The 24804-nt window shown below is 37.0% G+C and overlaps 1 protein-coding gene across 3 annotated transcripts in view; it reads right to left on the bottom strand.

Annotated features, from left to right (window-relative positions):
- The window catches only part of LOC139950683 (endothelin-converting enzyme 2-like), a 51537-nt gene extending 33814 nt beyond the window's left edge, over positions 1 to 17723 (bottom strand). For 2 of the 3 annotated variants that reach the window (XM_071949476.1, XM_071949478.1), the window contains exons 1-2: positions 17488 to 17723; positions 13519 to 13801 (exon numbers count right to left, since the gene is read on the bottom strand). The gene's annotated coding sequence lies outside the window, so the exon portion shown is untranslated. Of the gene's footprint in view, positions 1 to 13518; positions 13830 to 17487 lie in introns of all 3 variants that reach the window. The other variant, XM_071949477.1, reaches the window with a different exon arrangement.
- Between the last annotated feature and the right edge of the window lie 7081 nt (positions 17724 to 24804).

Raw genomic sequence — 24804 nt, 5'->3', positions numbered from 1 at the left:
AAAGTTGACAATCTACCGGAAATCGGAAAACCTACCTCAACTGCAATCCTACACTCAGGGACAGAGAACTTAACCTTATCGACCCTTTTAAGTCTACCAAAAACATACAGGTTGGTTGTCCATCTGGGGTTAAGCTTGATCAAGATGTTGAAAATCTCTTGACAAGTAAACAGGAGGTGGAGGGACCACCTCTAACACCTTGAATGGGATTGTTTTAGTTTCAGCATGAAGGTAGAAATAGCCTACCTCCATGGTTTCAGAGACCAAGAATTTTTACAAATATTTTAAAGAAAATGAGCTGAGGGTGAAATGTCAAATTTCTTCAAAGGGGAACAAGAATTTTTTGGGGCTTTTGACATGTTTGAAGAGGGATATATTGATGTAACAGGGCCGTTTGTTTTCCATGAAATTGCAGGTTTTAGAAGGTTTTCTGATGGTGTAGGCTTTGAAGGAGTGTGTAATGATACAATTGTATTGATCACCGATCATCGAACCACAAAAAAATGATTTTTTGCGCGAAAAGCCCCAAACTTAAACCAGTCACTTTCTGCCCAAACTCAGAACTGTGTATATTTGATGTATCCCTGAAGGTAATTACCAGGCTGTTACTGTGTCATATGTTGTTAAACAACTCCTAAAAGAATTGCACTTAACACATAATTAATTGATGTTTTCTTACTCATCAAAGTGGTGAAAAACAGACTAAATTAGTCACACCTGTGATACTGTAAACCTAAATGAGCCGAGCAATGTAGTCCAACATCTTAAAGGAACAAGTTGCCTTGGATCGGACGAGTTGGTCTAGATACATATACAAAGCGTTTGTAACGTTTTTTTTATAAAATGCATATGGTTGGAAAGATGTTTTAAAAGTAGAATACAATGAACCACACAAGTTTGCCTCGAAATTGCGTGGTTTGCCTTTTGTTGCGCGAACTAACACGGTCGGCCATTTATGGGAGTCAAACATAAATGGCCGACTGTGTTAGTCAACGAGGTAAAATTCTACTTTTAACCCATCTTTCTACCCATATCCTTTATAAAAAAAAACAGTTAAAAACGCTTTTCAAAGACCAACTCGACCGATCCAAGGCAACGTGTTCCTTTAACAAACCCCAATAAATGACTAACTACATGTATGAATGATGTATCCAATGCATGCTTCTTCTGTCCATCAACTGGTTCCAATTTCACACCAAGATGCACCCTAACACCTCTACTTGTCATCAGACAAACAACCGGTACCCTGGAAAAAACGGGTGCTCTGGAAAACGGGTGCTCTGGTTCGGCCAACACAATTTCAATGGCGACCTGGCTTTAAAATAATAGTACAGTGCACCTACATGTACGTATATCTAGCTACATATAATATGTACCTAAATGTAGATTATTCATTTGTTCATTAATTTTTGTTTAAAAAAACAACGGCAGCACAAAGCTTAAAGGAACACGTTGCCTTGGATCGGTCGAGTTGGTCTTTGAAAAGCGTTTGTAACCGTTTTTTATAAAATCCATATGGTTAGAAAGATGTTGTAAAAGTAGAATACAATGATCCACACAAACATGCCTCGAAATTGCGTGGTTTTCCTTTTACCTCGTCGGCTAACACGTCGGCCATTTATGGGGGTCAAAATTTTGACTCCCATAAATGGCCGACCATGTTAGTTCGCACAGTAACAGGAAAACCACGCAATTTCAAGGCAAACTTGTGTGGATCATTGTATTCTACTTTTAAAACATCTTTCCAACAATATGCATTTTATAAAAAACGGTTACAAACGCTTTTGTTTTGACCAACTCGTCCGATCCAAGGCAACGTGTTCCTTTAATAATGTGACATTACAAGGTTGAAAGATGAGTTAAAAATTGTACAGACAAATTATTTAAAATAGCAACACCGAAATACGGGGGGTACATTACGTTTGGGGTGCCAGTCAGAAGCCATGCAACAATTAACTGCCATGTAGCCAGAGATCACACCCAAGTTCGATACAACCTAGGAAGCGGCAGCCAGGGGATCACCAAATTCAACTTATTCTTTCAGATACCAAATAGTAAACCACTGGGTAAATTTTAAATGATTTGGAGTTTTAACATTAAGTTAAAAAGAAACTTTTACTTTGTTCCTGACTTTCATAAGTGCATCACAAAACTGAATTTGACGTTGAAGCACTCTTTAAAGCTCCTACTGAAGTAAATTTCCCACTTGTCAATACTGACTAGTGCCAACAAAATAAGTTAACTATTGAGTCTACAGTATTCTCTCGATCGAACTCATGTACAAGTGCCACAGTACAAATTCTAAATAAAACTCACTCACAAGTACCATGACAAATTCAAAATCGAAGTCTCCCACCATAACAGATTCAAAACCTTGATTCTATTTACAACATCCTTGACAGCTACCTCCTCAGGGCCCCCTTGGATTCTAGTATCATTCATTGAAATTTAATAATTTCACCACCATTTTTTTTCTTCTTTAAAGGCGATGGACATATGCTTGGTAATTGTCAAAGATCAGTATTCTCATTTGGTGTATCCCGACAGAGTGCTTAAGAATAAAATATGTGAAAATTTGTGCTCAGTTGGTCGCCAAATTTTCAAGAGTATTAAAGGAACACGTTGCCTTGGATCGGACGAGTTGGTCAAAACAAAAGCGTTTGTAACCGTTTTTTATAAAATGTATATGGTTGGAAAGATGTTTTAAAAGTAGAATACAATGATCCACACAAGTTTGCCTCGAAATTGCGTGGTTTTCCTTCTACTGTGCGAACTAACATGGTCGGCCATTTATGGGAGTCAAAATTTTGACCCCCATAAATGGCCGACGTGTTAGTCGACGAGGTAAAAGGAAAACCACGCAATTTCGAGGCATGTTTGTGTGGATCATTGTATTCTACTTTTACAACATCTATCTACCCATATGCATTTTATGAAAAAACGGTTACAAACGCTTTTCAAAGACCAACTCGACCGATCCAAGGCAACGTGTTCCTTTAATGAAAGATAAAACACCCTTGTTGCATTGCTTTGTGTGCTTTTAGATGCATAATAAAAGGTTTCAGTCTTTTATTATTTGAGTAGGAAATATCATGTTTCTGAAAAACTATGTTACTTCAGAGGGAGCCCTTTCTCACAATGTTTGATACTACACATGTACATATGTATCAACAGCTCCCCATTACTCGTTAGGGTTTGAATTTAGCGTTCAGCTATTGCTGAAAGACAAGGGGTCTCCTAATATGTAGGCTTTCCTGTACTGTCTGCTTCAATATGGTAATTTTTGTTTCTGACGCCTTTGCTGCGATTCTTTAATCTTTGATTATTAATCATAATTCTTGTCTGTATTTTAAAAAGTACTTCCATCTTCCAAATCACTACTGATTTATGTGCCTTAATGTGCAAATTTCAGCCAACGCTTAAAAAAAAACAATAATGAACCTTCATAAAAAAAACATCAAGAAAAAACAACATATAAAATAACGCATCCTCATTGCACTGGGGCATAATAAACACCAAGTACATTCAGAAGACCTCATTTCATGGTCTTTGCCAAACTTACACAAATTTTACCAAGTTCCTCTAAGTTTTTAAAAACCCTAGGAGAAACACGAATATTACAATAAGTAAAAACCTGTCTACAGAAGATTTATGATGTTTCATACAACAAGGCAAGTCCCAAGAGATAGACACAAGATCTGGGTCTTGATGCCTCAACTTGTCACGCAGATGTGAAACAGGTTACATGTAGCTGTCCCCCCCCTTCCTCCCTGGTGGCCCGTATGTGTATTACCAGTGACCCCACTCTGTCATCACTTAATCAGTCCCATTGGTCGCCAGCTAAGAAAGTATACTTCACTCATGGGCACCACTTAAAAAGACCCACCACATTGAGGACCCAGGGGTCCAGTGAACAAGTTAGTACTTTGAACTTCAAGCAACTAGGTCGTAGGTTTGCTAAAACATACTGTGCAATGATTTCCACTGGGACATCTTACTTATCTGGGGTAATATGGCAAATGTTGTTATATGAGTAAGATATATTTAATGTTGGATGCTCCATCTTTTCAGAATTACATGACATAAATGTTTAAAGGGAATGTCTACCTCTGTTTTTTTTTAACTGTTTGATTATTTTAACCCAGTTGAAGATTACCAATGAAACTAACCTGAACTTTTTGGGGATACAACATTACTTGGGATTCAATCTCAAAATATTCTCTTAACAGTATAAAGTCAAATGAAAATCATTTAACTTTTTTGTCGCGCTGTGCTTTAAATGGTGTTTTCATTGTGATGCAGGGGTCGGTTTCTCAAAGATTTTTCAAGACTAGTCTTATCTCGAGTTAGAACAAGTAACTCGTCTATTAGGACTATAGCCTCAAGTTTTTATTACTCCTAGCACGGGTCGTTGTGAAATCGACCCCTGGTCTTGTAAAAATAGTTGAGCTACAATAAAAGCCCTGTCATGTGGATTCCCTCAACCCCACCCCCCCAAAAAAAAAATAATAATAATAATAAAAAAAAAAATAAGTAATAAAAAAATAAAAAAATAAAAATAATTAAGTTGATTCCACATTATTTATTATTTACTTTTCATATGTTCAAAAAGCACCACCCCCTCCCCCAGGTCCTATTGGAAAACAATCTATTAGGTTCGGGTGGGACTGAACCCAAATCGGTGCAACTCTGTAGCACATTCATGCTATACTGTATGTATTTTAGACCACCGAGCATGTCCAGTAGTAGCTCTACATATGGGAGGGCAGTACACAGAGATACAAGCCATTTCTTGAATGCATTTAAGTCAACAAAGAGGGCAGCAGCTTCACAGAACAATCAGCCAAACATCTCTGCAGATAGAGGGCGCTATATAACTTTTTTGACTTAGGGTCTGTTTATGATTTTCCAAGGGAAGGAAACTGGGATTTCAGCTGGGATTTCATCTGTAAAAGACATACTGTTATAGGTTGTTAGTGCAGTATTCTGAGGTTAACAGAGACAAAAAGTTGATCCCTACTCTTTTATAAAAAGCAGTGAGTGTAAGAAATGACATGGGCACCAAAATGCAGTAAATGGGGAACTTTTTTTTTTTTTTTGATAGGCGTTATTTATTCCATGCCCATTTTGCTATTGCCAATCTCCTTTATTCTTATTTAATTTTTATGTGGGTTTAATGTTTTGTATATTTCCCTTTAATGTATGTAATCTTGATGATTTTTACCTTGTAAATTCAATTGTAATTTAGCCTTTGGCTACAAATATTTGAATAAAATACCTTGAAATGAATTGAATTGAACATTTTAATTTCTTATGGGGTATTTTAAATCTCTAAAATTACAAAAGTATGAAAGGCTGCATGAATGTTGCTCAGGGTTGCTTACATGGTGCCAGCTACTTAATCCCGATTGACAAGATGAAACTATGGTGTAAAACACCCACACTATTGAAATGTTATTCTTGGATGTCTACTGAGATGTTGGTAATCCGTTCCTCATGTCAGACATTTTAGCCATCAGGCTGTATGCATGACTGCACTGAAATTAATACCTGAGCAGGGTTTTCTATACAACAAGGTACTGGGCTGATCCACAAATTTTGGCTGATGCCTACATGTACATTGTGAGCAAATTTCAGCAGATACACAAATCAAGATAAAACTGGTACTAATGCCCCAGAATGCACATTAGGGCAAATTTTAAAACCAAGAAAAACGACACCAAGTAGAAGACATTCTGAAGACATCATTTCAATTCAACATCCTTTGGCCAAACTTCTTAAATTTGGGTCTCAGGTCTGTATGCTTTGTTTCTGAAAGGGCAAGGGGCACCAAGGCATTTACTCTTTGGAAAGGGCCCCCATGAGGAAATTGTAAACCAAGAAAAACACCACCAAGTAGAAAACACTCTGAAGACGTCATTTCAATTCAACATCCTTTGGCCAAACTTCTTAAATTTGGGTCCAGAATGCCCAGAACAATTTCTAAAAAACCTGGGGAGAACCCTTATACTTTTACAAATAAATGAACCTTGAACCTTGAACCTTAAACCCAATCCAGAGAACCATGATGTGTTCCGCAGACACACAAAATTTGAAATTGAGAACCTCCCAAACAGGAAGAAAGATTCCTGTGTGACGACTGCAGATCTCAGTGACGACCGCTTAATGATGATAAGTTTAGAGAGGGTGACATTATCCAGAGGCGTGATACACAGGTCACAATCTCAGGCCTGTATGCTTTGTTTTTGAAAGGGCAAGGGACACCAAGGCAATTTACTCTTTGGTCAAGGGCACCCTATGAGGAAATTGTAAATTTCTACTGGGGCATTTCAAGGGCACCAAGGCAATGACTAGAGGGCATAGAAGCAATCGCCTTTGTTGAAGTATTTGTTTTTGAAAGGGGAAGGGCACCAAGGCATTTTCTCCTTGGGGCACTCTGAGGAAATTGTAAATTTCTACTGAAGCATTTCAAGGGCACCAAGACAAAGTCTAAAGAGCATTGAGGCAACCACCTCCGTTGCCTCTGTGAAGTATCAGGCCTGTAACCTCAACCATGCAAACAACTACAATTATATATGAACAAAACAAAACCCAACAGCAGCCTAGTGACTCATTTCATTTAATTCCGTTTCATTTATTCTGGCTGTGAAACCCGAGGGATTCTAAGAAAAGCAAACTCAATAACTGAACTAGCCAAGAACCCAATACAATGGAGAAGACAAGGAAGGATGTTTTCAGTCTTTTTATTATTCTCTTGCATCTTTGATGACTTATTGAGCCCAAATTTTCACAGGTTTGTAAACTGTGCATCATTGAGATTACTGGTGCATATGCTGGTAAACCCTTTTTTCTGAGCTAAAAAATGTTTTCATTTTCAGATAAAGAACAACAAATTTTCGAAATGTGATATATTTTAGAATGAGTGCATTTCATTTGACGTATAAACTTATTGTGAGCGCTACATGTATCTTTTCAAATACAGAGAAAGATACAATTTTGAAAAATACCTGTTTGAATTAAATGTAATTTTTATGGTAATTTCAGTTGCATTTTCTATTTTCTGTACTGATAATTTTTAACTGAAAATTATCTCTGGACACTTTCGATATACAGTATTGTCCAAGGCCCACACTTTGTGTATCACAACTTATATTATAAAATAACAAACCTGTGAAAATTTAGGCCTGACATGTGTCATGACATGTGTCATGACATGTGTTTAAAATAAATCTGTAATTCTCGATATCGAGAATTGATATTGTTTTAATGTTTTCTCAAAAAGTAAAGCATTTCATGGAATAATATTTCAAGAGAAGTCTTTCACCATTCTGTAAACCCTGTAAGTTATTTGTAAATCTGTTAAATTTTAATTTTTGTTCTGTACCGAAAGTGTCCAATGGCTTTAAACTATATTTGTTGCATTGAAGCATGCTTAACACTAACCAGCTAAAGGACAAAATACATATATGAAATATTTTATTATAGTTCACAATGCAACACAAACAAAATGTTGAAATTTTTGAAAAATCAATCCAAATATTTGATGTACCCTTGTAACCAACAAGTCCATGTACACACATAACAATTACCCCTACAGGGTTTACGATTCACCACGGCACTCAAACACACACGCCACTGTTGATTTTGATTGGCTGCGAAACCCTCGTCCAAGCCCTGCAGCCATGTTTGTTCATCCACAATCTACCCACTGGAGGATAGAAGAAACCGCCTCATTCACTTCAACCATCAACACGGCGAATAACATCAGTGACATCACTGTTATTTTACAGCTCAATAGCTGCATATTTGACTAGCCCGTAGAATATAAATTTGCCCATATGGCGTAGTACATCCCTGCATGTATTGTTTACATGGTTTAAGTGCACACACAAAATATGCACACAGAGTTATGGGGACCTGGGCCATGGCCAAATTTCAGAGTTGCACAAAAAGATGCTAAGCAAAACAAAATTATGCTTACTAAAATAAGATTACCAGCCAATAACTACTACAATTGCACAAGTACCATAAATGTGATTGATATCCTGCTCATTTCTGCTTGGCAGGGAGTGTGAAGCAATATTTTCTGCTTTAAGCAGCTCTATGAAATTTGGCCAAGCTTATTGTTGTTCTATCATTCCCTTTCTGAAGAATTACATCGAGAGACACTATTACTTACAGCTGGGTTGCTTCATATTTTACTAATAGTATGAATTTACCATGTACATACATGTACCATTTAACATCACATTTTTTTCTCTCTCACAGTTTTACACAAATCAAATAAAGTGGACGTAATCAGGTTAGCAGGCCTTACACAGGCTCCATTTGATATCCGTGTCCCTACATATACAAGTACCTGTGATCCCGTCTTGTAACAGGTCAATTTCTAACCATCTCAGCGAACACATCGATGCCATTGCGATACCGTCCCGAATGAAATTAAAACGAACGCAGCAAGTGCACACATGTACATCCATTTCCCAATGGGTCCATGGTACACTTAAGGGATTTGATAGGCCTACCTTTTGCAGATCAAGTTTTTGGCCATGACATGAATCCCGACTCACTCTGAATGAAGATGTAAGCCTAAATATAATTTACCTAGAAGTTTCAGCTTCATTAGTCGTCAAGTTTTTGTGGGGGGGATTTTTTTTTTTTAATCATAGTGCAATGTTTTTAGGAGAGTCGCATAGTTTTGTTGTACTCTCTAAAATAAAATTTGTCTTCTGAGACAAAAACTATTCTTGCGACGTTGTTTCAATCATTTTTTAAAAACTACAGCACCTCAGCAAGTAGTTTTTTAAGGGAAGCTTTCAACCATCATCAATGTATCTGTGGACATTACAAGTGTTTTGTGTATACAAACAGTACCCAAACCCTTTAAACCTGTTAAATGCATCTGTGTGCGATTACATTAAACATGTTCATAATATCACAAGGGCAGGCAGTGAAGTCCAAGTGTTGGTTGAATATCTGTGGCAGGGGCCGACTCAACATGAGAGCATAGTGACACAGAGACAATTTATTACCGTTAAATTATTCATCGCAATCATATTTGATTCATGGTTTTCGCGGCAGCATCGGTACAAATGTACTTGTACATGTATGATATTTATAACCAGGTTCAATTGATAACATTGATCTGTGGCCACAGAGCAACATACACTGTTCTAAGCCTTAGGCAACTCCCTTTATGGTCACTGCCTTGGTGCCCTTTCAATGTTTAGTAGAAATCACTCAAAAAGAAATTGAAAATGCCTTGGTACATCATTTGAATACACCGATGGGACTAAAAATGCACACATCATATGCACACGTATTATATTATTGCGTGTACACTGTACGTACACATACCCATCTATCCATTATCACACCATACCATAGACCTACAGGTTTTCCTACTGAGCCATTGGATTATTACACAATCCCAAGTCGCCTCTGAGCAAACAGCCAGATGGTTTTGAGTTGCCATGGTTACGTCTTCATCTTTCATTAATTCATAGAATGCAGAGTTAGTCTGTATGCCCGCAAGCATGTCAAGCACCAAGGGCTGAGTCATGTGCAAGATTACATAAATTGAAGTAGGATTTTCTAAAGAACTGGAAAACAATGTGACAATCACGTCTAAAGGTCAACACTTAATTCTACAATTAGGTCCTCTGCACCGGAAAAAAAGAACTTTTAATTCATATGGTCACCATGGTCAGTGACAGAGTGATGGGATTTGAAAAATGTGGCAAGTCTTGGTGAATCGTTAGAAGGTCTCGGCCTGAAAGCATCTCTATGTAGAAAAGTGTGGAAAAAATACAACATCTTCCTTCATACACTTTTAAAGGGGGAGGGAGGGGTTTTGAAAAAGTAGGTTAAACGGTTAGATCGGGATAATGTATTTAAAGCGCATCGCGCATCACGCCAAGTTGCAATACAAAAAGTAGTTTCTCGTATTAAAAGAGACTTGGAGAAAATCCTGAAACCAGAAAAAAATAACACTAAATACCTGAACAAACACAACACATGATGCATTGCTATTTAGGGACTATTCATCAAATTTGTTTTGGTCGAACCAAGGTTTCGAAGGAAATGAATTTTCCTACTAAATTATGCATGCACGGAGCAAGGCGGCTCGTGGCAAAAAGGCTGAACGACATCAAACAAAAAGGAGCGTTCACTAAGCCAGGTACATGTATCTGATTAGTCAATACTTGTACGTAGAGACTTCATTGTCTTTTACAAAATATCCCTGGCATTAATTAAAGTGTTCCATGCTAAACCAGGGGATAAGTTTTGGGAATTGTGTAACAAGCCTTCTCATAAACTGTACTACAGGTTTTCTTTTTCTCTTTTGAGAAAATGTGGAATGTGTTTACCGTTGAACACTGAAGCTACAAATATGTATAAACCATGTACGTACAACTAACCTCCATACATGACCTTGTAAACAAAATAATGAGCTTTGAGGTGCCCTCGAATGTGATAAGTGCTAATAAGAAATGAGTGTTATTAAATATTGTTATTGTTATTATTATTATTACCAATCATGCAGTTACCAATCAGTCATGGACAAAATTTGAATAGAGGCAAGAGCCCCTGGGCCCAATTACACTTAGATGCTAAGCAGACAATATTGCTTGACACATTTCTGCTAAGCACAAATGAGCAGGATGCCATTAGCAAATATTTGGTTGTAGTTTGGCTGGTGGTTACCCTTTTTCTAGTGGGCATCATTTTGTTGTGCTTTTTGGTTAATTGGGGCTTAAAGGAACACGTTGCGTTGGATCGGTCGAATTGGTCTTTGAAAAGCGTTTGTAACCGTTTTTTATAAAATGCATATGGGTAGAAAGATGTTGTAAAAGTAGAATACAATGATCCACACAAACATGCCTCGAAATTGCGTGGTTTTCCTTTAACCTTGTCGACTAACACGTCGGCCATTTATGGGGGTCAAAATTTTGACTTCCATAAATGGCCGACCATGTTAGTTCGCACAGTAGAAGGAAAACCACGCAATTTCGAGGCAAACTTGTGTGGATCATTGTATTCTACTTTTAAAACATCTTTCCAACCATATGCATTTTATAAAAAACGGTTACAAACGCTTTTGTTTTGACCAACTCGTCCGATCCAAGGCAACGTGTTCCTTTAAGCAGCTCTTTGAAATAAGGCCATCTTTGCCTTGGTCATGCCTCTAGAAATTGTCTCGTACAAATTTAACATCAAGGTGTTTTTTCTAACAAAAGGTAGTTCTGTGATGTCTTTAATGATGGAACACAGTATCATGCCAGAATCATAATAAATGAAATAATCAGCAAAGCATCAATGCATTGCATGTAAGAGACTGTATGCATTCTATTGGGTTGCTTCTCGATTAATACGCCCACGCACAATATAATCAACAAAGCCAGGTCACATGAGAGCTATCCAGGAATCTACAATTTGAGGCATTGTGCACATGTGGGCTGATGTTGTTTTGCACTATGGAATAATAAATCATAAGTACGTACATGGCAATCATCACAGACAAATTGAGACATAATGTATAAATAATTTTCTTCAGATTGGCTCAATTTCATGGAGTCGGTCGGGCATGCAATGTTGCTTCCAAAATTTGTGTAAAACATTTATAACACTGGTCATACCATGGCGATTTATTCAGCATTGTCCAAGTATAATTTGTTTAGAGTTTGTTTTCTTTCTTTACAAGCACTCAGTAAAAAGTACTTTTTTAAAAGCTATAGAAGTTACAAAATTAGTTCTTTTTTAGCTAAAAAGCAGACTCTGTCAATGCATTCAGCCAAATTGACGTCAGAATATTCTCATAATGGTGAAATGGACCCCATTACAACACCCCCCCCCCCCTAAAAAACACAAAACAAGCAAACACTCCCAAACAACCAGCAAACAAACAAACATCACCACAACAACAACATGTATGCCAAACAGCCTCAAAAGGTTTGCTTTGGTACTATTATCCAATTAAATTGATCAAGAAAAATGTACCCATTACAAACAACTTCAATGTCAAGTACAATTACTCACTGTCTAGTTAGCTGTGATAAAAATGCTAATTAACCGCTTCATTGAAGAATCAAACTGATGAATTGAGTTTGAAAAATGAACGTTCAGTTTGTTTGCGGCGGGATGAAGTCTGATATTCCAGCGATTTGACACAAAGCAATTAAAATGTGGGTTGGATTTCAATTGAGGATATAAATTGGCTTGTACCAAGTATTTGTGTAATTAAAGGGGAACTGTCCGCATGGCCACAGCAAGTCTACGTGTTATAAGTTTTATTGCCATCAATATTAAGAGTGATTACAAAACATCCCTTTCATAATAATATAAATAAAAAAAATTATAGCGCCTTTTCAAAAAAAGATCAAAGCTCCTTAACAGAATAAGAATAAAAAAAGGGGGGTTAAGAAATAAAAAATGTTTTCAAGACGTTTCCTGAAAGTTTCCTGAAATTTCTGATGTTTCCCTTTAACATGGTTGGGACAAAAAACGCGTGTGATTTAAATGGTTGAAACAGATGGCTAGACAAAACAGTTAGCAGTCAATGTTTTTAATGGAATCGTGACCGGTGGACAAAGACTTAATCAAATCAGGACTGCAGATGAGACTATTGCCTTGAAGGATTTTAATGCAATATAAAAAACAAAAATAGAACAAGAGACATGCACTGCTTGTACGTTGATGGGGAGTTCTCCCCCTTCTGCACAAGATACAATAATCGAGCCGACATGCATATATGTATTGAGCCAACATGTAAAAATTGCAATCCGATATTAACGTAACTTGTGGCCGATACACAAAACAGCACAATTTATTTTTTACTTTTACTAGATCAAATTCTGGGGGCATTCATGACTCAAATTATGAATGTTAGTGGATGTTTGGTCGAAGCACACTTAATTGAACAAGGTCTTTGGAATGATTTTTACTTGTTGTTTATCTCGGTTTTTAAAAACACCTTTGTGCAATCAGAAACATTCTATCTTCCTCTAAATGATGTTAGTACATGTAAAATGTATCTGCAGTACATGTAGTATCTGCATTCAAACTACACCAGGGGCCCGATACGCTAGCTAAGCTTGTATATGGGGAGAACCCGGAGATAAGACTATTCAGAATGCCCCAAAATTGCAGAGTAAAACCAAAGATAAACACCAACTGAAAAATATTTGTTTTCAATTCATATACAATTTATGATCTTGTTTCAATTCAGCTTGCTTCAAAGGCCAAACCCCAAAATATTGGTCCCGAATGCCCCTCGGACACCCCAAGTTTAAACAAATCTTGGGGAGAAAACCTTGGTGTGAAGTGATGACAACTGCTAATAAGCTGTCAACATTTGTTATTTAACTCATGTTACAAATATAAAAACTTATCTCTGATCCAAGTCTGTTTTTGAATTCATCCTAGATTCAACAGCACAGTATTCAATGCAGGAAGCCAATGGTAACAGCTGTCTAGTCAATTAGCATTTTACTGACTACTACATGGTGTAAACCTCACCTTATAATTCCCAGCCAGCTTTCAAGATGGCCGCCCCAGCAGCCAGTGGTTTGCCCTGTGGAAGAAGTTGATTCTCAGCCTCCTTTAAGGCTCCTCACCGTGGCTCAGACGAAGATGTTGATCACACAAACTGCCCCTATTCTTAAGATCCCTCTCTGTCTGCCGTTAATCAATGACGCGGCTCAAAGATCGGACATGGAATAGGAGGAGGAAGCTACGACACAATCTTCCCATCTGCTTCGACTGACCGGCCGTCTGACTGAGGGACGCTGAGCTCTGCTCCCTACGGATCGGAGAAATCAAGATGACGACTGTGAGAGGAAAGAGCTTGTCACTTTAGAGAAGCATTGAGAAGAATTCCAATTTTCTTAATTACTTCATCTCTGCATTATGCTGTACTTTCAACTTACTGTTTTCTGCGTGTGTTTTTTTTCGCAGACAAGATACAATATCCCCTACTACAACTATACTTCCTAGTCACAGCTACATGTACATTATGCAGTAAATGGAGCATGAATGATGAACATAGTATGTGTTCGTACAAAGAGAGTGACAATTTTCATTTCCTACACAGATTCCTGTCTCTTGCATGTGAGATCAGATAAAATTTTCTTATCTTTACGTTGAAAATGTCTTGGGGAGGTGAGATTCCTATAATTGGGAAGAGGAGTCAGTGGGATGAATTCCTTTCAAGACTTAAAGATGTACAATCTCTGAGTCCACGTACCATGAAAACAAGATAATATTAATAATAATCAAATCAGGAACGCCTTTAAAAGCAGACAAGCGTTCAAAATACATTTGACAATAAAATATTTTAATAAGAACTAATAAAATCACAAGAGGGGAGAATTTACCAGCGCTAGGCATTGCACACTCCTACACTGGGGAAACAACAGCTAATCTCTCTCATACAAACGTTGATTATGAATTCCACAAATCAAGAAATTGTGATTCAGTAACTAGTATATTGGATTCTAGCCATTGTGAAATCAGCGGTAGGATTCAAACCCACAACCTTGTGATTGCAAGTCATTACCCTGAGCCAAGATGTTCAGCATTGATCATGCAGATATGCTGGCATCTGCGTTTATTTACCTATTACTGTACGTACATTGAAATGGTTTTTAAAATGGAACTTGATTTTGGGGGTATACTGTCCGCTTAGTTTATTCGATATAAAAAAACATTTTCTTTAAAATTAAAAGATCTGGCAGGATGATTAAATAAAGACCTCAGATTACAAAGCCTGTATTTTATTTCACTCCTTGAATTTCTCCCTGTACATGCTGTATGCTTCACTACATACATGACAGATCTGATATGCTCACATAATGAACAAAACGGCACACACAGTATGCACACATAATTAGATAGTAAGTAATACCTAGGCCTCATCATGTACATTGTCAGGTAGCTTGCAGTGCAAAATGTATTTTTTTAAAGACAAATTCATAACTGTTTTTCAGGAGTCTACATTCACCAGAGGAATTTTTTGAGCAAGTCAAAAATTTAAAATTCAAAGACGTTGTGATTCAATATCATCAACATTATTTTGGTAATCACACAGGAACATTATCCTTAAAAGAACGTTACAGAATTGGTAAGAAACAAAAATCGTGAAGATCACAGATTTACATAAAACTTACATAGTCTAATGATGATGATAGCAAACAAACATCCCTTGAAATATTTCTGTCTGAAATTTCATATTTGATGAGAAATAAATAATTTAATTTCGCGTTTGGAGTTTATCGCTCAGTGAGTGTTTTATTCATTTTTGTTTTGGCATCAATGCCATGCAAAATTTGTTATCTATTTTTAACTATTCTCGAGTGACCCAGATGGCCAATCGATCTCAAACTTCTACAGGTGTGTCAGTTTCTGTAATGGTGGATTTTTATAGGGCCTAATAACGTTCTTTTTATTGGATTAAGACATGATACACAATCTAAACCCACATTCCCTTCAAGTTTTTCAACATGCTATTCATTATTAATTAACAGCAGCTGAAGTGCTTCCATGTAAGTTCTTACATTGTACAGGTAGGGCCTAATGTGTTGTGAGATAGATGGCCATTTATTTGTAGAGTTATCACTAGATAATAATAACTTTATAATAATGATTTAACACATGGGTGTAGCAGGGCCCAAGTGATGTACAAGTCAGCTTTTAAGCCGCAATCTTTGGAGATTTATTTCCACCTACATTTCATTGATTTCTAATGAAATAAAGTGTTGTATCGGCCCTAATGGAAAAGTTTGCGGAAACACCATGTAATGACTATCTATAAATGAGTTGGTGTGGTTCAGACAAGAACCCTTGGTTTCAACTCAACGTTTCGATCATAAAGTTTTTTGTTTTTGTTTTCTGATAGAATGACCTCCCAAAAAAAGTCAAGTGGGAAAGTAAGAAATGTGTACAAACAAAAATTGTTGTCTCAGCGGAGCATCAGGCCTGGACTGCCGAACATAAGATTCTGAAAAGCTGCTCGGCACTAAAACTGTGTGCACTCAAGATAATGTATGATATTTTTTAAAAGAAATTTGAACTAGGTCTGCCTTCATATTCAGAAAGAATTTCTGCACCTGCACTGTAGTATAGATTGCAGCCGTTTCAAGTAAGTATGTTCTACATGCAAGATACATATTGATTCAACTTGCTCTTACAACACAGACCTGATCAGTTACAAGTGTCAATGCAAAACCAACCACTCAATTTTATTGCACTCGCAGTGTGATCCTGACCCCACAAATTAATCAAATGGCGTCAAAATATCGAGCAGGTTGGGGACCTAAGTAAACATTATTGCTACAGGTATGGGTGGGCATCTAATCTCAAGGGAAATGTTTGCTTGCTGAAATGACGCCTTCAACTGTTAAGAGAGTATATTTCGATCCCTCTTTGCCACTCGCTCGATACCATCTTCAGGAATACATCTCATAGAACTTGTTTATTATTACAATTTGGAGATTCATATCAAACCCTGACTCAGAACATGACTCAGACTCGAGTCAAAATGATCAATGAATTTTTTACCACAAGCGTCATGCACGACAGACCTGAGCGCTCTATGTTGAGAAGCCACTATTGTTATTGTTATGTAATTAAACATAGCCTTGTTCCTTAAGTACTTTAAAATCTCAGCTTAAAACTCATGCGTCTCAGGACTTTTCTCACTCATTGTAATAATTATGGTCATTGTTTTCCATGTACCTATAAATTTGTAAGTATGTAAGGCACCTTGGTTGGTCACTCTATCGGTGGATGTGTGCGTTATACTTGTAAAAGTTATTGCTATTTCTTAACAGTCATGACAGTACGAAGACTCGGAATCTGAATCAAATTACATTTTTAAGACTCAGAATTGGACTTGCATATTATTACTGTTACACTTACAGTGCTACTACTTATTTATAGTGTCACAAAATTAAAATTACATTTTTTGTACTTCTGTATCGTGTATCCTAAAAATAAGTCATTTTAAATGTTTAAAAAGTGTGACATATGACTGATGGATGGGAACAAGACAAGATCATTCATAGCATGGAGGAAGAAAATTAGATCATTCATAGATGCGTTGATTACCACACAAGGATAACTTTCCGTATGGCGCCACCACTTTTTCACTCATTTTTACAAAAAGGGATATATCAATCAGGTAATTTAGATACTATATTATTTTATTTCGAATGAAAAAGTGGTGGCGCCATACGGAAACTTTTCCCCACACAAATGCACAAACAATAAATGAAATGCAATATTTAAGCATACATTACAAAAATTAAATATTCATAAATGATGAATAATTAACTAGGCCCTAATTTTAAAATATTTTTGTTTATAATTTATATACTAATTAATAATTATGATATGGAGGCGCCGCCTACGTTCCGTTGTTTCTACCTCACTTGAACTTGTTCCTTTACATTAATGATTAATTAATTACGATTAATCAAATACACCAACCTTTTAATTAATTTGCCGATTATCCAAATTCAATGCCAGTCCGCAAAACGTATGCAGTTGAAAACCGTCCTTTGAATTGTTAGGCGACTCCTGCCTATCTCCACCTACAAAGTAAACGCAATGGCGGATGTTTACATTAAAACCCTTTAGGCTTTAGCAGATGATGTTCAGTGATGCGTTCTTGCAGCATCTTTTTTCTTGGCTCTAGATCCCAGGGATGTCACACATGTTTTACCGTCTTCATTGGCACTGATATCTAATAGCCCACATAAAATTACATACATAATGAGCCGGATACCAGCGCTGACCCCGTAACATAAACAAAGTTGGTCAGGATTCGACGCATGAGGGCGCGCTGCCCTTCTGGTGTAATTGTTTTGTATGCGTTATTGTCCCGGTCCTACTCCTTTTATTAGGTAGCAAAGTCTGAAGTCACGGAAAAAAATAACAATAATAATCACTTGGGATCGTCAATTTTTCTGAGTCTGCAAACAATTGTTGTTCGATTGATCTTTTAAGATAGGCCTATCCTTCAAAATGTATAATAAAATTGATAATATTATTCAGTGATTGGCAAGTTTTAATAGTGTACAAACTACAACATTATTGTTTTGATCAAAATCATTTCTAAAATCCTTTAGTCCTAATAATAAAAATAATAATAATATTTTTCAAACGGCCTCTTCCATTTTCCCACACATTTAATTTCCGGTTTTAAATCACCTATAATTATTGTCATGATCAATTATTTATTGTTATTTCCTTTTCAAAATGAATCATTTTGAAAAGAAAAGAGAAAACAAAATCAAACCGCCTCAATTATTATGCCTATGCTTTCCACTATAAACTAAGCCTGTAACTGTGATATAAAAATACCCTAGGCCTACTGGGAATAATTATTTAGAAAATCCAAAGGCTAAAGTTAGGCCTATAAGATAACTAAAACATTCGTGAAATTAATTACCTTGAATTTTATAAAGTACACTGTTCCTTGACCAATGACGCTGTTGTTTTCCCAAGCTGGTATTCCGGTATAGAGTAGGCCTACTGTACGCTGTGCGAATAGCCGGCCACATTCTCCAGGTGTTAGATTATTTTGTTTGTGCAATTTTATTTTATTTATTTTATTTTTTCATTTTATTTTATTTTATTTATTTTACCGCAATTAATTTTCAGTGACGCCGCTTTGTCCTCCCTCATAGATACTGTATTGAACGACAACTATTTTCCTTTCCTAGTTAAAATACAAATCACTTTTTTATTACTTTCACCCTTTTCACAATACATTATTATCCTTGCATTGCTTAATATTATAACTTTCCAATTAGTTAGCATTTCTCACATTATGTGGCATTTAAGTGTTAACAAACCTCTACCACACACATTTCGATATTCCATAGAGTAAGATCCTTCATAGTCCAATCACTTATCCACATTCATGCAAAGGACAGTGTCGTGAATTTCCATAGCGGGTGATGGTTATTCATGAGTTGAGGCTGAATCCCCTCAGTCGCGATCCTGATTGGTGCGCATCCATTGAGGCACACGCGATGACGTTATGTTTGTAAGTCCAGTTTCAAGAGCAGGTGATGGTTATTCATGAGTTGACTCTGAATCCTCTCAGTCGCGATCCTGATTGGTGCATCCATTGCGGCACGCGCGATGACGTAGTGTTTATTTCCAGTTTCAAGAGTGGGGGATGGTTATTCATGAGTTGACTCTGAATCCCCTCAGTAGCGATACTGATTGGTGCATCCAGGCACACGTGATGACGTAATGTTTTTAATTCCAGTTTCAAGAGTGGGTGATGGGTATTCATGAGCTGACTCTGAATCCTCTCAGTCGCAATCCTGATTGATCCATTGAGACTCCTGCGCAGTGCTCATGCGATGACGTAATGTTTTTGATTCTCGTTCGCAGTACGCAAACTCTTAGTGATGTCACGTGTTAACGCAATGACGTTGTTGTCTGTTTGACTGAATGAGTTATGTTTGATGTTTGTAAAGGTATTGTACATTTGATTGTTTACCTACCCCCCTCCCCGCCCAAATGTGTGCGTTGACTATTTCGATCACACTTTCACCTTCAACCATTCAAAATTCATTTTAGCTGATTCAGCCATTTCACCTGAATCACTCACTCACTCGTTTCGTATCAAGTTCTCACTCTCAGATTTATTACGTTTAAACTTGACCTAGTTATTTAATTGTACATTAAACCAAGAGGAAAGCCCAGACATTCCAGGTGACACTGTGCCACTATCAAAGATGACGTTTCCCTTTGCAAAATTGGTTCCTTTTTGTTCCAGAGGCATGTTTTGTCAGCCTTGATTACGTTGATGTTTTTCCAAGCTCGACAATGATGCAATGATGCAATGAGATGATCTGCAAGTAAAAGTTGTATCCCATATTGGTTAACCATTTAGCCACTGTATCGCCCAGCCGCTTCTATGCGGTACGAGGAAACCTCGTTAGCTTGTGTTTGTAGAAAAAACGGAACATCAAAATAAAACTCGATAGTCATTAGTAGGTCTACGCATTTGTTAATATATTTAGTTGTTATAGATCGTTGTTAATTCTCCCTTCACAGTTGACTTGTCGAAGCTAATGATGATGAAATAATTTAGCTCTTACGAAAAAAAAAAAACGCTCATTAGTAAACAGGAAAATGTTCATCATTTATGATGATATTGTCGAAAGATAACGCTTTCGCATTTAATCAGTATGAGCATTGAGCGAGATAAAAGCCTTGAAAAGCTATTGTGTCCATTTCATCCGTGCACAAAAATATTCGCCATAAAAATTACCGTAGCCGTTTAACGAGAGGCATTTATTGTTCCCATGAGAACTTGTACTTTTATACAAATATTACCGAAATGGTAAAAAATTGTGCATACATATTAAGCCATGGCTATCTTTTAAAATGCGAACTACGATTCCAGTAATTTACTGCAAGAATCTTGAGAAATTGGTTTTGCAGCAAACTCGGGCGGTGCAGGGACTAAAGGGTTAAGCTTACATCCCTGTTCATCTTGAAGGTGTCCTCTCCCTTCGACAAGACGAAAGAAACTTGAACACTTGTTCTCAAAGGAAGACGAAAGTATAAGAAAAGAGTTTAAGAACTGTGACATAGAAAGAGAAAGTTGTGAAGAAGTAGTCAGACTATCCATTCTTGAGGATGAGGAATACAATCCTTGTCAAGAGGAGATGATGTGATCGATGTTGACAACGAAGACAGGCATCCTTCTTTGATCGAGTCCGACCAATAACAACCTCAACCTACTCTGACCGAATTCTTAAGTTTACATTACTTATTATTTTACCTAAGTTTATTTATTTATTGTCTTGTTACACACTAGCACACGAAACCCATCTCTTTCCACTCATCTGATGTTTCGCATACGTTTTTATTGAACTTCTATTAAATTTATCAACGACAATAATTTTATATTATGTTGTTCATGTTTTTCTAAGCGTTTTCATGACTGTTTCAAATTTAAAGGTGTTGAATGTTCATATAAAATATGTTTTTTGTTATGCGCTTGATCGTCTAGCTTGTTCGGGGTGCGGAATACACTTTGAAAATTGTCCTTGCCACTGTCCTTAACGACTGGCATTTCTGTTACTTTATATAAAGTCAAAGTTCATTAAAAGAAACCACTCTTGCAATAGTGTCCTCGTGTGTTGTCAATTCCAGGTTCCCGTTTGAAGATTTGTTTGCCGTTTTTACTTCATTGTAGAAGGCTGAGGAACTGCTCACATCCAAATGTCCCGATTAGTTGTTCACTGTTTGTGGTTGCCATGGAAATAACTGTTCACTACGTAATTAAATTAAACTATAAAAACTACAGCATACCACATTTTTATGTTATACATCGTTATACTGTACAATAATTAATGTTCGTGATGTGCTGTTCTTTCTCAACGAAGACTTGGTGGTTTATACACAGACTGTGGGCGCTGTAGTACGGTACTTGCAGCGAGGTAGGCCCTTGGCCCAGTGAGGTATATCCAGTGAGGTATATCCAGTGAGGTATATCCAGTGAGGTATATCCAGTGAGGTATATCCAGTGAGGTATATCCAGTGAGGTATATCCGGTGAGGTATATCCAGTGAGGTATATCCAGTGAGGTATACCCAATGAGGTATACCCAGTTTAGTATATCCATTGAGGTATATCCAGTGAGGTATATCCAGTGAGGTATATCCAGTGGGGTTATCCGAGGTATATTATATCCAGTGAGGTATATCCATTGCCGGTATCCACAGAATTATTCAGTATAATTAAAATGTGTCAATGTCTTAAATCCGAAGCAAAGCAGTACAAGCTATGTCCATTGACACATTTTGGTGATTTTCCTGATGTATAAATCCATCGAGTATTTCCTCGTCGACAAAATGGTCCAAAAGACATAAAGTTAATCATTGATCTGCATTGTTCCTTTCCTCTGTAATTATTCGCTTGGCACGCGTGTTGACGATGAATTGTGTTTTTTATGAAATTATGTTTGACTGAATGATTTTAGTATTGGTTTAAAACAACTATTAATTAACAGTTTATTTAAATTAGTAAATGTTACCAATCAATCGAAACAACCAACCAACCAAACATTCACACTGCAAGCACCCTTGTGTTTTTATTTTACGTTAATACATAGGCCTAATTTTTGGAATTAGTTATTATTCGAAAATTGATATTTGCCTTTATTCTTTAATAAAAATACTATCTAAATACAAAAATAAACAGGCACAATGTAAACAGTTGAGCAGACAAAAGCACTTGTAGTTATCTCCATCAATATTCCTTATATAGACCTGTGATTCATTTCATTGTTTTCCCTTCTGATTTTGAAGCAAGGACTCTCAGAAAAAAAGTGAACTCAATCACTGTACTAGTCAAGAACCAAATGGAAAGAAGACAAGGAAAGAGGTTTCACTTTGTGGGAGGAAAACCCCAGAGAATGAAATCATGGCAAACCTAAGCAGTAGGGACTGTAAACCTAATCCACGTAGTGACCCTTGCGTGATTCGAACCAGGGTCCTAGAGGTGAAGGTCGATACAAAAGTCACCACTGCGCCAACCTGGCAGCCCTTCACACCTTCTTCCAAGAGCAAAGACGCTTTTGAAGATCTCTTACAAACCCCATGTTTTGGTACCACAGAGACCATTCTATAACCATTTTTTATTTGTTTACGAGATAATGAGTATTTTTACTGTTTTATTTATTATCGTATACTATGTACACTGCCACAGTCACATTCTCATCCTTCACTTCATACATGTTTGAGTTTATTTAAACAAAAATGAAGACCATTAATTTATAAACTGTTTTATCCGTGTAAATGTTTTTGGGTGTTGTACGAAGTGTTGTGATTGGATATGGTTGTCATAGCGAGATGATAGTCCTGCTGCCTTCATTGTTCAAAACGTTCTTTTTATTACGTCCAGCTGTTCACTATTTGTATGTATACATACAAATATTTTCTCTTTTGGAAGAAGCTGTTTCCATGTGACAAGTGCGCCCTCGACGTCACGGTCCGCGTCGATAACATTGCATTGCGACTGTGGTGACTCAATGGCTTTGAAGAGTTGTAAACATTACACATAATGTCATCTGTGCCGTAGCCAACACTAACACAATAGTTATTCACACATTTATAGTTGTGACCATATTGAAGTTAACAGTATGGCAAAATTACAAACCGATGTATGTAACACCATGGAGGAAGCTCCATGGTAACACCAACTAATACTATATTCAAAACTGTACATAATAAATGTGTCTGCTCTTATAGTTTTTGACACGCAAGCAACACTACTTTAGTCTAGCTTGTTTTACTCTGCTAAACAGCTACATAACCAATTGATAAAGTCAAATTAATGTCATCCTTTCTCTAGGGTGTGGTTGCATTCACACGCTCACTTCTGGGTGGGCAAAAGACACACTCTCATTGATGATTTCTTGGCCGTATTTGAGTGGCGTGCACGTCACGTCCAAGTTTATTGATTGTTTTTGGTGGGCGTGGTTAAATGTCACATTCTTCTTGATGGTTGACGCATCTCCACTGCTGATATATTGGTCCAATAGGCGTGGGACAGAACGACTGTCTTGGTCGGTGTAACGAAAAACCCATACATGGGCGTGGTCGACTCGACACTGATGTTGGCGATATCTTTGTTGGGCGTGGAGTCACAGGCTGAAGATTTCTGACTTTTGATCAATGGTCTGAGTCAATTAAAGTTTAGGGTATATCATCAGGAAATGAATGATAAACTCGTCTTGTTTTCCATCCAGTTAATAAGTAAAGGGCTCATATTTTTTGTCCAAAGCAGCGCTTTAGCGTTGGCAACGCGATGCGTTTGCTGTTGTAACGTGCGTGAATGTTTGATTTTGAGTTTTATGTTTGGTGGACATCTTTTTATTTACCTAGATTTTATTTGAGTACTATTTAGTCGAATAAATCAACCCAAGTTCCATTTTTTCCCAGCAAACTGTGCATCCATCTCCCATCCATTAAATTCACATCACATGCTTTTTAAATCACTCATCATTTATAAAGTTAATTAATTGTTAATCAACGAAATAATTACTTGCGAACTTATTTAATTAAAATATACAATAAATAATGTATGACTCTATTTAGCTTTTGAAAGAACAAAGTGTAAAGCAGGGCTCTCCAAAGTAGTGGTCCTGACAGAGTCTATCATGTCATTTTCCGTAGCCGTTTCTTTGTATCTCACTGGCTCACATTCAAGTATTGCTAATAATTCTTGTCTCTTTGTGGACACGAGCATGTCAAAAAAAATCACCAAATCCATTCGACAACAAAGAATGCAGTTTGCTGGCGTAGCAAAGAGGAACTCGCTGGGGCAGTTCTACTTCGCAAACCCACCCATGGCAGACAAACACCAAGACACCAAAAGAAGACCTATTGACCGATTAATGGGGGATACTGGATGCAGGTTCGAAGATCCACCAATTAAATGAACGGCAGAGAAAGATGGAAGAAACATGTCAAAGAAAGTCGAGCACGTTTTAACTGAAGATGATGATGATGTCTCAAACTGTTTACTAATTATCCTCTGATTCCTTTTCTAAAGCGCATCATCCAATAATATCCGTTATTCCTTATAAGCACACACTTACCTGATTCATGGCAAGACCAAGGATTCGGAAATGAATGTAAGAAAAAGGGTAGCAGAGAAAGAGAATCTGAATCGCGGAAGAAAATAGATTGTGCACCATCTATTTTCTTTCTTAATTCACATTCCTAAAGATGGGGTTTTGCAAGCACAGGGGATAGGATCTGTGCAATA

Source organism: Asterias amurensis, chromosome 18 (genome assembly GCF_032118995.1).
Source record: "Asterias amurensis chromosome 18, ASM3211899v1".
NCBI lineage: Eukaryota > Metazoa > Echinodermata > Asteroidea > Forcipulatida > Asteriidae > Asterias > Asterias amurensis.
The sequence above is the reverse complement of the archived record's forward strand: the minus strand, read 5'-3'. Positions and strand labels throughout refer to the sequence as shown.